Genomic DNA, 12,084 nt, shown 5'->3' with positions numbered 1-12,084 from the left:
AATGGAACGCCCATTCCAAAAGTGGAAACCATACGAGTTCTCTGGCTACACATACACAAAGACGAGTCTGGGGCAGCCACCCTCCCGCAACTACAGCGAACGCTATCACAGCTTACACATCTCATCAGGAAAGCTCTAAGCCATAGAAGCGGACTGAAAGAACAAGACCAGTTATGCGTGATGCAAGCCCCCCTTACCAGTCGAATAACATACAGCATGCCCTACCTCACGCTGAAAAATGCGGAGGTAGAAAAAATTAACATTCAAATACGGAAATTAAGCCATCACAATAGCCCTGGGCCTACCATCTACAGCTTCGACTACGAGACTTCTCAAGATGGGAGTACACAACACCTGGAAAGAGCTAGCTGAAGCTCATAAAGCTAGTCAATTAGAATGACTGAAGCTCATGCCCACCGAAAGATGAGTGCTGCAATGGCTGAGCTACAGTGAAACCTTTATAGCTGCCACGGACCGAAAAGAAAGAATTCCTTCAAACCTCTGCGAATCCCTATGCATAGTGCCGATTCCACACAACATGCACCCCACGTACCACAAGGAAAGAAGACAAGCCAGAGTGGATGCTTTGATGGATGCTTTGAGCCAGAGTGGATGCAGTGAAAGCATCGACTGTGCATCTGCTAAACGGTTCCTGCTTCACATTGCAGATTTGCCGCCTACAAAAGCCCGAAAACCGTATCAGCATCGCTGGCGAACTGGCCTACGATAAAGGTGACGACCGACTGAGCTGGGCAACTGCGCAAAGCCGGATCGTTCCTATTCAAACGGCGCTGGACACCAGGACCTCGTGACCAACTTACAGCTTATAAAGACGGCAATGCTCCGGAGAGACATCATTTGGCAGCAGTGACAGCATCGACTGTGCATCTGCTAAACGGTTCCTGCTTCACATTGCAGATTTGCCGCCTACAAAAGCCCGAAAACCGTATCAGAATCGCTGGCGAACTGGCCTACGATAAAGGTGACGACCGACTGAGCTGGGCAACTGCGCAAAGCCGGATCGTTCCTATTCAAACGGCGCTGGACACCAGGACCTCGTGACCAACTTACAGCTTATAAAGACGGCAATGCTCCGGAGAGACATCATTTGGCAGCAGTGACAGCATCGACTGTGCATCTGCTAAACGGTTCCTGCTTCACATTGCAGGTTAGCATTTTTTTCTTTTGCCTCTTTAAACTTCTTCTGAAGTTTTGCTGTCACTGCTGCCACAGTGTACCACAGTGTGTCTCTATAGTGTTTACCCGGTTGTGTTAAGGTTTGAAAGTGTGCCTAGTTAACTGTAGAAATGGCTTCTAGCAAAACTGACGCTCTGTCGGATATTGCTAAGGCCTTGGTTGAAAAGGCGCCAGCTAGTATTAAAGAAGTATCAAAGGTGCTCTTTGGGATGTCCTCTAAATTTGTTGACGCAATGGGTGACCTAAAAAAGGAGATGAACAAGATTGATGAGACGAATAACTCAGTGAAAGCTGAGCTCACTTCCATCAGACAATCAATCGGGTACATGAACGAAAACTTTGAAGATTACCGCAAAGAAATGAAAAGTCTTCGACTTGAGCTTACCGAAGTGAAAAAACAGGGCCTGGAATGCAAGAAAGAGAACCTAAGACTAAACAAAGAGCTTCAGGAAACGAAAAAGCAGCTTATTGAGTTAAAGCAGTACAGCAGGCGTAATAACCTGGAATTAAGAGGTATACCAAAGGCTGACAATGAAGACGTCCTCGGAACAATCGGAAAAGTCGCACGTTCCTTGTCCGTCCAGCTTTCTGATGGTGACATTGACGTAGCTCACCGCGTCCCATCGAAGAACAATACGCCTCCAAACGTAGTTGTGAAGTTCACATCCAGATCAGTTCGTGACAAACTGTTGAAGGCAGCCAAAAAGAAGCGACTGAATACAGCCATGCTGGGTTTTCAGAATAGCGATCCAGTGTACGTAAACGAACACTTGTGCCCCGAAAACAAGATCTTGCTGGGAAAAGCCATTCAACAAAAACGAGAGAAAGGATGGAAATTTGCATGGGTTTCTGAGGGGAAAATACTAATGCGGAAATCTGAGAACTTCAAAGTAGTGCATCTAACACGTGAAGAAGACTTAGCAGAAATAGTTTAAGTACTTTTATAACTTGCACACCCTTTTCGTTAACAATGGCTTATTCAATCAAAGAGATTGACAATCCTTGTAGAGCAAAATCTACATCAGTTTTTCATTGCAATATCCGTAGTATTAATAAAAACGTAGACTTGCTTTCTGCTTTCCTGTCGCTACATGAACATTCGTTCAGTCTAATTGCAACAACTGAGACGTGGCTGCGGAAAAGTGAAACAATCGGGCTTCCAGGTTACAGAACAGAATCATACGCGCGCGACTCACGTTCACGCGGGGGCGGCGTTGCATTGTTTGTAAAAGATAATATATCGTATAGTAAAGTTCCAGCGGCCACATATAGTTGCAATGACATTGAATCCCTTTTCATTCGGCTAGAGTGTGGCGTCATCATTGGTGTAGTTTATCGGCCACCGAGTGGTAACCTCGCAGGATTCCTCGATAAGCTGGAAACAATTTTCTGCGCTGTGTCAAAGCAGCGAAATGAACCAGTGATTACAGTAGGCGACATGAACATAAACACGTATGACATGCACAACCACGACTACAGCTATTTGTTGCAATCTTACAACTATCGTAATTTAATTACGTCGCCGACGCGTATAACTAAGGCATCTTCGTCTTTAATTGACCACGCATTAACAAATCTAGACAAAGGGGTTACCGGAGGCGTTTACCAAGAGCCAATCTCTGATCATCTACCTATCTTTGCCGCTTTAGATCATCCAACTAGTACCAAAGAAATAAGAAACAGCATTGGAATGAAAATAGATTACAAGCTATTACGAGAAGAAATCCTTCGCATTAATTTCAGTGACATCTTGCACGAGGATATCGACATTGAAATAAATAACCTAATTGCATATCTTAATATCGCCGTAGATAGGAGTAATCGCAAGGTTTCGAAGGGTCGACATGATACGCCCATGTGCCCTTGGATGACAAAGCACATACTTGAAACACTTAAGGCCAAAGAATACTGGCATGACAAATGGCGCCATAATAAAGATAACATATACTACTTAAAGCAATTCAAAGAACAGCGGAATAAATCTGTCGCTATGATTCGATCGCGCAAAAGGGCCTATTATGCTCACCTAATTACACAGACCGCTGGTAACACAAAAAAGCTGTGGGAAATCATAAACGAAATCACAGGAAAACAACGCAAGGTAACTGTGCTTCCCGATACCACTGATAATGACGTTGTAGAGAATTTTAACACATACTTCGCATGTATCGGTCCATCCCTGGCTGAAAAGTTTAGTGAATCAGTAAATATATCTATCTTCCAGAGTCCCGTACCTAACACTTTCGTTATGTATACCATTGAACTTGAAGACGTGATGGCAACAGTCAATAAGATGTCAGTCTCTAAAGCCTCCGGACTAGATGGTATTTCTATTCGAATGATAAAAGAGAATATAGATAGGTTAGGGCCAGTATTATGCCACTTGTTTAACCACTCCGTGAACTGTTCTAGATATCCGTCTCAGCTGAAGATAGCTGAGGTTGTCCCTATCTTCAAGGAGGGAGACCGAAATGACCCTTGCAATTACAGGCCGATATCCGTGCTCAGTACCATTAATACTATATTTGAAAAAATTCTAACGCATCGGTTCCACAAATTTATTGATAAGTACAAGGTTATGTGCCCACAGCAACATGGCTTTCGTCCGAATCATTCAACCTCGTCAGCAGTGTTAACGCTAACTCAAATGATTAATGAAGCTTTGCGAAATAATATACTTGTATGTGTCATATTCCTGGACCTAAAAAAGCATTCGATACAGTTGATCACAACATACTCTTACATAAACTACAACATTATGGCTTCCGCGGTCGCTCATTACATCTTCTTACTGATTACCTTCGTGAAAGAGTACAAGTAGTAAGAATGAACAATATTGCATCATCGCCTAAGCATGTGCGCACTGGAGTCCCTCAAGGATCCGTCCTTGGACCTCTTTTATTTTCATTATACATTAACGACTTCCCACTTATTTTTGGTACAAGTGAAACCCTTATGTACGCCGACGACACTTGTATTGTAGTAACAGCCGATAACACTTGTGATCTTGAAACTAAAGCAAACGAAGAGTTGAAAAAAGCAAGTGAATGGTTCTCAATGAACAAACTTACGATTAACGTCAGTAAAACCAAGTATGTGGTATTTCGAACGCGTAACAATACCTTTCCTGCTAAATCATTAAATTTAGAAATAAACGATTTTCCATTAGACGAAGTCAACTCATTTCATTATCTTGGCGTGATTTTCGACAGCAATCTGCACTGGCAGGAACAAATAAGCGCAGTTTGTAAAAAGCTCGCATCAGGATGCTATGCGCTCTCACAAGCACGGCATAGTCTCGATACTAACACACTGCGTATTTTATATTTTGCACTCATCCATAGCCATATCGCATATTGTAATGAATCATGGGGTACGACATACAAAACTTATCTTGAACCTGTACGCAAACTACAAAAGCGCGCCCTGAGAATAATTACCCATTCAAGTTTCGATAAACCAAGCCTGATTTTATTTAATAGAATGAATGTGTTGCCGTATGACAAGATACACGAATTAAAAATTGCCACGTGTGCCTTCAACATTGTTAAACACAACCTCCCTTTTCATGTTTCTATATTTTACTCATCTAATCGTGCGACCAGAAATCAAACGTGCGGTAATTTTAATCTTCCTCCAACTAAAAATATTTACGGACAACGTTTGCTACAGTTTTCAGGGTCAAAAATTTGGAATAAACTACCAGCAGAAATAAAACAAGCAAATAATTTTTCATCGGTACTTAAGAAATACTTGCTTAGCCTCAATAATGCTTTTCAATGGTACCAATCATGATGTCCTTTCTTTTCTTTAGTAACTCGCTGACACCTGCAGTGTTTCGATTTTGTCTAGATTAATATTGTGTGTTCATAATAATGCAGAAGCTTGCCTGCAATTCTCCTAACTAGTGTATTGTATTTACTTAGAAATGTTTAATAGTATAAGATGCTTCTCACTGCTTAGCATTTCATTGTGTACGCCCGTGCAACTTAATGGTATGCGAAAAATATGTGTATGCACGTGATGTATTTTAATTGCTTTGTACTTGCAATTGTTGTTCATTTTTTATTGGACCCGACACTAGCCTGTGGCTATGGGTCCAACCAGTTCTGGTATTTCTGTGTGTTCTATGTCTGCAAATAAAGAATTGAATTGAATTGAATTGAAAGACAAGGGCAAGATCTGGATGCCAGATACACCGACGCAGCCAAATACCCACAAAGAAACGCTTACGCCCCTAGTGTCATAGACTCTCAAGGCAGAGAGCTAGCGTCTGCCACAGTCCGTGCACAAAACCCTGAGACTGCAGAAGAGACGGTGATCGCCCTACCACGAACTACCACATCCATGGACGCAGCTGTCGTCTTCTCCGATTCTGAAGCAGCTGTCAGGAACTACGCCAAGGGTCACGTGTCGACAGAAGCACTGAAGATATTGAAACACCGCAGCACTCCGATCCCCTACACCTGCGTGACATGGGTTCCTGGGCACGAGGGGCCCGAGGCAACAACTGCCGGGCCAACCCTTCCTACTCTCGAGACGCCCGGTCTGCGTCAGTGGGGGCAGAAACCGTACCCATCACCTACTCAGGGATCCTTCGACATCACAGGCTGGAACGCAGGGTGAACTCACCACGTCACCCAAAGCTCAACAAAGAAGAAAACACTACACTCAGAAGACTACACAGTAATACTTGCACCCCCGGAATCCTCATGTATAGACTATTCTCAACGCTACAAGGATACCACTGCCCAATATGCAGCATACCGGACACCTTAGCGCACCTGATCCTCGAATGTACATGGCATCTAGACAAAGACACATTGCCTTCACCGAAAGACTGTTGTAACACCAGAGAAGAAAGCAAATACCTCATAGAAACGTGGGAGGTCAAGCTCATCTCCGAGGCCCTGGAACGACAATGCCATGTCGCCAGGGCCAAGGAGGCAGCGAAGGCCAGAGGGTTCCTGGAATGAGACCTCTCACCTAGAGTAGAATTGGGGCTTAGCCCAGGACACTGTTTCAAAAACAAACGTTTATTCCTCCTCCTCCATTCCTGTTTACACCCATTTTACAGCTTTAGTTATAGTTGGCTAGCTGCGAAGTGCACACACCTGTTCATGTTACTTAAGTTTCTAGATGACTGGTGCACTAAGTTAGTTGTATGCCATGCTAATTAAAACTGCTTTATTGGCTGCAAATGTCTTCGGCAACAGTGTTGCATAGCAGTGAAGTATTAATCATATCATATGGTGCGCTGTGTACCATATACACAGGAAACAATCGCGGAGCAATGGCAAGGTTGAAAACAACTGTACAAGCCGTAAAAGACCTGCTGTCCATTCATCATATTCAACATTAGCAGATAAAAAGCACCTCCATGCTTTTCAATAATGGTCACTAAGTAGTACTGCTGTGTGTATAGTATTCAATTTCAGAGCATTGACGATATCACTTAGGAGAATGAAAGTACTAGAATGTCTTTACATTGCATCGAAAATTGAGACTACATAAAAAAAGTATGAGAAATGCTTAATTGCTTCTCACCCAATTTTAAAATTGCACCACTTTAGAAGCACAAATTCCTAAAGGAAATGTAAGAAAACTTTGCAGAAAAGGCAACTTCAGTTTCTAAATTGAGCCAATATAAAAACATTTACATAAAGCAAGTGGCCTTTATCTTTAAAATACATATGAACACGGGTTACTAAATGGATATAGAGAATCGCTGATGTCAGTAAACTTAATAGGTACTTGGTGAAATATGCCACGGATGGTCACCAAAATTTTTGCAAAGGTTTGAAACACCCTGTAAAAATTTATTACGTTTGTGTAGATATTCCTAACCCTTTTTCTTCAATCAGGTAAAGATGGAACTAATTTAATACCTTTCAGAGGACAGAATTCAAGGTGCTGTATGCTGTATGTATATACGACAGAATGATCTCGTCTGGTGCAAATGCTCTACATAGTTACTTTTCTAGTTAGTTCCGAGTAAGATTCATTTACAGGGACCTTTTCCGCCAATGAAAGTGGTGAAGAATAATGCGTATGTGCAGTTTTTGTTTCTTCTTTTTAGCAAGGTTCTCAGACACATATCCCTCAGGTCCCAAGCCATTCAAGTAGGCTGACATAGCAGATACATTAAAACTACTAAGGCTATGCATAGGACAAAGAAAAGCAAATATGTGTTCACAGATGCTTCCGTTTATTGATGCACTTTTTTGCTGAGTATAAACTTTCAATACCCTTCCATAAGGAACCAGTTTGAAGCAGCTTTTGCAATTATGAATATGGTCTGTATACCACTAAATAAATTCTGTGTGCAGTCAAATTTGCCCACCATAGTCCACTGTAGTTCAAAAACCTTGCGTAGACAAATTCCAAGAGGGATGAATCAGAAAAATATTTATTTTTTTGAAACAATATTGCCTCCTGAAGCTAGGGAAAGTATTAAGGCATAAAAGTATAGATGACGTAAGGAGCCAATAATATATTGAGACATTCAATAACACATCAGGCCACTGCCAATAGGTATAAATGCAAAGGAATGATTGCAGTGAATGCAAATCCACAGAAAAGAATTCACAATGATTTTGCAATATACAACAGAACTTAAATATAAAAAACATTTAAAAGATTACAACAGAAAGAAGTTTTTTAAATTTCCATAATGCAAATCATAATGCAGTTTTCGGCCGCATAATTTTCTTTGTTACAATGTCTGCAGTGTTTTGCACCCTTCACTAAGTTACAGAAATATGAACACACAGGCAGAAGCACTCAGGATGCCTCATCTAAGAATAATTGACTTGAAATATGCAGAATGTGCCAATAGGGACCTGCCTAATACAATGGAGGACCGGAGCATGGCACAGAATGTCATATTTGTAATATCAATGTAGGAGAACAGAAGCTAAAAAAAACAAGGAAATGGAGAAAATACACGCAAGTTACATATAAATTACAAACATTGCATACATAAAGCATGAAAGTTTACGAACATTACAGAAATAAATTGGACGCAATGTTCTTGACCATAGCATGGCTGCTTATTAAAAAAGGGACTCAAGATCTATGGAACATAAAACATGAATACACATTGACCAAACATTGTACAAATACGAGGCACTACACAACAGTCACAGGACAAAGTATCATCAAAGTACGCACAAAACACAGAATTCCTGTCAGAAATACACTTGTCTGCGAAGATCAACCAGAGCTTGCCAGACGAGGGCCCTTATGGAAATCACAGGGGCCCTAGACTAAAGGCTGCTACTGAACAACCAAAATTACTTATGTTTCTCTCTCTTTCTCAGCATCACCAACTTTTAGAACATATAGAATTTGGCACCTATATAAAGAATTGTAAACTAACAATTCTTGTAATAGAGGGGGCTGCAAATGGTGCTTTTAACTCTGTGGTTGGCTTTCATGGCAGCCTTCTACTGATGCCTCTGCTGCTCTACATTACGCACACTACAGTAGTCATCTTGTTGCCTCATTTGGCATATAACTGCAGTAGTATTTTTCACTGGACAGATGATAGTTTGAGAAGTAGTGGTTTGCCATTCAGGCACTGCTCACTCAGAAGAAAATTGTCACAACACAGAAATGTTCAGTTAATGGGACCAAATCAATCTGTGACACATTGCTCTTGCACTCTATAAAATGCATTGGTATCTATACACTGGGCAAAAAAAACATAACACAGAACTGTTTTCCTCACACATCTGACTACCTGATTAAACTCAAGTGAAACCAACACTGTAAGAAAAAGCAATACTCAGAACAAAATTATAAAACAGTGGCTTGCTTAAATTGCTATTTACAGTCGACACAAAGTAACCCACTGATTTTCTTCCTAACCACGTAACACTCAGCTTTTCACCAAAGATACCAGAGGTCCATAAGGTCTTTTGCTTTTGAACGCTGCCGAGATCTACTTTTACTTCTGTATAATCGGTCACAGAACAGTGCCAAAAACACTGAAAACTTGACAGGAAAAGGTGCAACGTGAATTTGAGCATTTTTTGCGATTATCTCACTTCACAAACAGTAAAAAGTTAAAACATCTCATTTTGACAAGGCATAGCATTAGTAATTGGAAGACTTTTCACACATTTGCATAGCAATACACTTGATATGCTAACCTGTATCCCAAGGAACTCTTATATATACCAAATTATGCACAATCATGAACAAAAGCCTGGAGAAAGGGCTTCCTTGCAGTGTAGGCTTGCAGCCTGAAATTTAGTTGCATCACATGCAGATGTGTTTGATTGTGAGGTATATGGAGTTGCTGCTGTGATTGCTGTGTGGCCCAGTTTGTGCAAGTATTGCACAGCGCTGGATGATTTCACACGCTGCTGTATCGGCTAATTACTGCAAACGAAGGATGCGGGTTGGCTCCGCAAAGAGGGGACACAGGAGACACCACATGAAAAGAAATGCGGCTTAGTGGTTTCGTTGTAGAAGAGCTGCCAAATGCGCACCCTTGCTTGGAACAAAAGGGAAGACGCTTCGAACTGAATGGGAAGCATTAGGGGAGACTGGAGTGAAGAGGAGGGGGGTGAGTTTGAAGTCATCGCTGCAGATGCCCCCGGGCTTTTCAGATGTCAAGTTGACATTCTCGGCCACTACTGTGGTTTGTTTGTGGGCCTCGCCGCAAGAAGGGGAAACATAGTGACGGAAATAAGGCGACGCGACACACAGCCACCCAGTTTCAGTGTCACTGTTTGAAATCTGCGCTCGCCTTTTAAGAATGTCTTCAGAAAACGATGTTTTTACCACTACCGAGAAGGCTGCAAGTGATGGGTGCATTTGTGTGTGATTGGCATCGGGTCACAATTACTACAGTGTTCAGGACATTCAAGCAACCTCGCCCACAGCTGCAAGGAATGACCGAGTTTTCTGTGCTGGCAGGGCAGCCCACTGTGAGGCACACATATCATCAATAGCCATGGCTTCGTGGGAACATTCTTGCAGCCAGCATGATGGCTTCTTAGATGATCAGCCCATGGACTGGTGCATAGACAATGGGGAGCGACACTAGCAATTTATGGTTACAAGTGCAAGCACGAGCCTGGATTCTGGTGCTGGAGGACATTAAGGCCAAGTGAGGCACACACATCAATAGCTGTGGCCTTGTGGGAACATTCTCACGGCCAGCATGGCAACTCCTTACAGATATTAAGCCCTCAGGTTGGTGCATAGACAAAGGGGAACGATATAGGCAATTCATGGCTACAATTACAAGAACGAGCCTGGCCTCCGGTGACAAAGGACATCAAGGGCAATACGAAGGGTCTAACGTAGGGAAGAGTGAAAAGACGTGTATTTTGGGAACCTATCTCCTTGCATGTTGTAGATCGTGTTGTCATTTTGACCATTGCCATGTCCGTCCCAAAAGCTTCGGTGCTAGTGGTTGCAATGGTGTGAACTCCCCATGTGTGATAGTCTGGTTTGTGACTCTGCAACTGAGAGTTTAAAGAGTCATATTTGGGTTGCATGAGGGAGAGCAGAGGTTTGGGCATGGACCCAGAGAGGTACCTTGGCGTTTGAATAAAGTGTCTCTTTGCTGGACACTGGTTCTTCCTTTCCACTGCCACCATGTACTCGAGTCATCAAGGGATGCCGACTTCGGACCTTGGACACCTTCCCTCCTTAACTAGTGTTAAAGCTAGCACAGGATGACGGGGAAAAAATTAACCATCTCCTTGTATTCAGGGGTGGAGCCTCCGAAGCTACTTCTGTATCAAACTAGTCACTACTGTACTTAGAGAATTAAATTACAGTTGAATTTTTTTTCATTATATCTGACTTCAACGATCATTGCTCAACTATATGCTGAACTGTTGCAATATTCAAATAGGTTCATCAACTATACAAGAACCTGTGCACACTTTTTTTAACACTGGACTGTTTGACGTCTTCAATTACGCAATCCAGTTTCTTTGCTCTGCACATTACTGTTATCGGGAACCTTCGCTAGTCACACAAGAACAACCACTGCTAGTAACGCCCACCATTCTAATGACGTGCTGCACTGAAGCTACTTAGAGCAGTATGTCAGGACGTCTCAACAAATATGGGAATTTTCATATGAACAAAAAGTGATGAAAATTGATGTCAGTGTGACCTTGACAGTGATATAAGCAGGTATGTTAGGAATGTCAAGAGACCACTTTGAAGTAGCAATGGCTTATGAAAACACATTGCTCGAGAATCTGGGCAAGTTAATCTTCACAGTAATCACCTATTCTTAATTTGATTCTAACATACAATCTTCATGTATTACAGACAAGACTGTCGTGCCAGCACAACGCATAACAATACACTTTTTGACATCAGAAGCTCGTACAGATGCATGTTCACTTGTTTCTTCCACACTGACAAAAGGAACAGTGTTGCTGTCACCAATGCTAGCTAAAAAAACATTCCTCACAAGCAATTTCTTTACTTTAAAGAGTACATGGTCACTATTGCTGCAAGATGGGCTTGCACAGCTAGTGAGGATTTCAATTATATGCCCAAAAACACTGTCATTTTCCACAATGTAAGAGTTTCTTCTTCTCGACTTATCCATAGCAGCTACACAATAGGTCAAAGCACCCACTGTAGCCTTTCTGTATTTCCTTCTGGTGCCTTCCTGAATTCCTTTTCCATAAAGTAATATGTTTCCAACTTGAACACACGTCTTTCTTAGTTTGTAGCCTTTCAAGAAGGACTTGACAAAAGACTTCAAGTCTTTGTTCTGCCAATACATAGTTGCAGACAAAACCCGCGGCAGACTCTGCAAAATACAGAACTTCTCAATGATTTGTAAATGGGCAAATCTTGTCCCATTCACAAAACGCACAAGCTTGCCATTCATAGACTCAG

The sequence above is a fragment of the Dermacentor albipictus genome, unplaced genomic scaffold (genome assembly GCF_038994185.2).
Source record: "Dermacentor albipictus isolate Rhodes 1998 colony unplaced genomic scaffold, USDA_Dalb.pri_finalv2 scaffold_15, whole genome shotgun sequence".
Taxonomy (NCBI): Eukaryota; Metazoa; Arthropoda; class Arachnida; order Ixodida; family Ixodidae; genus Dermacentor; species Dermacentor albipictus.
The sequence above is the reverse complement of the archived record's forward strand: the minus strand, read 5'-3'. Positions refer to the sequence as shown.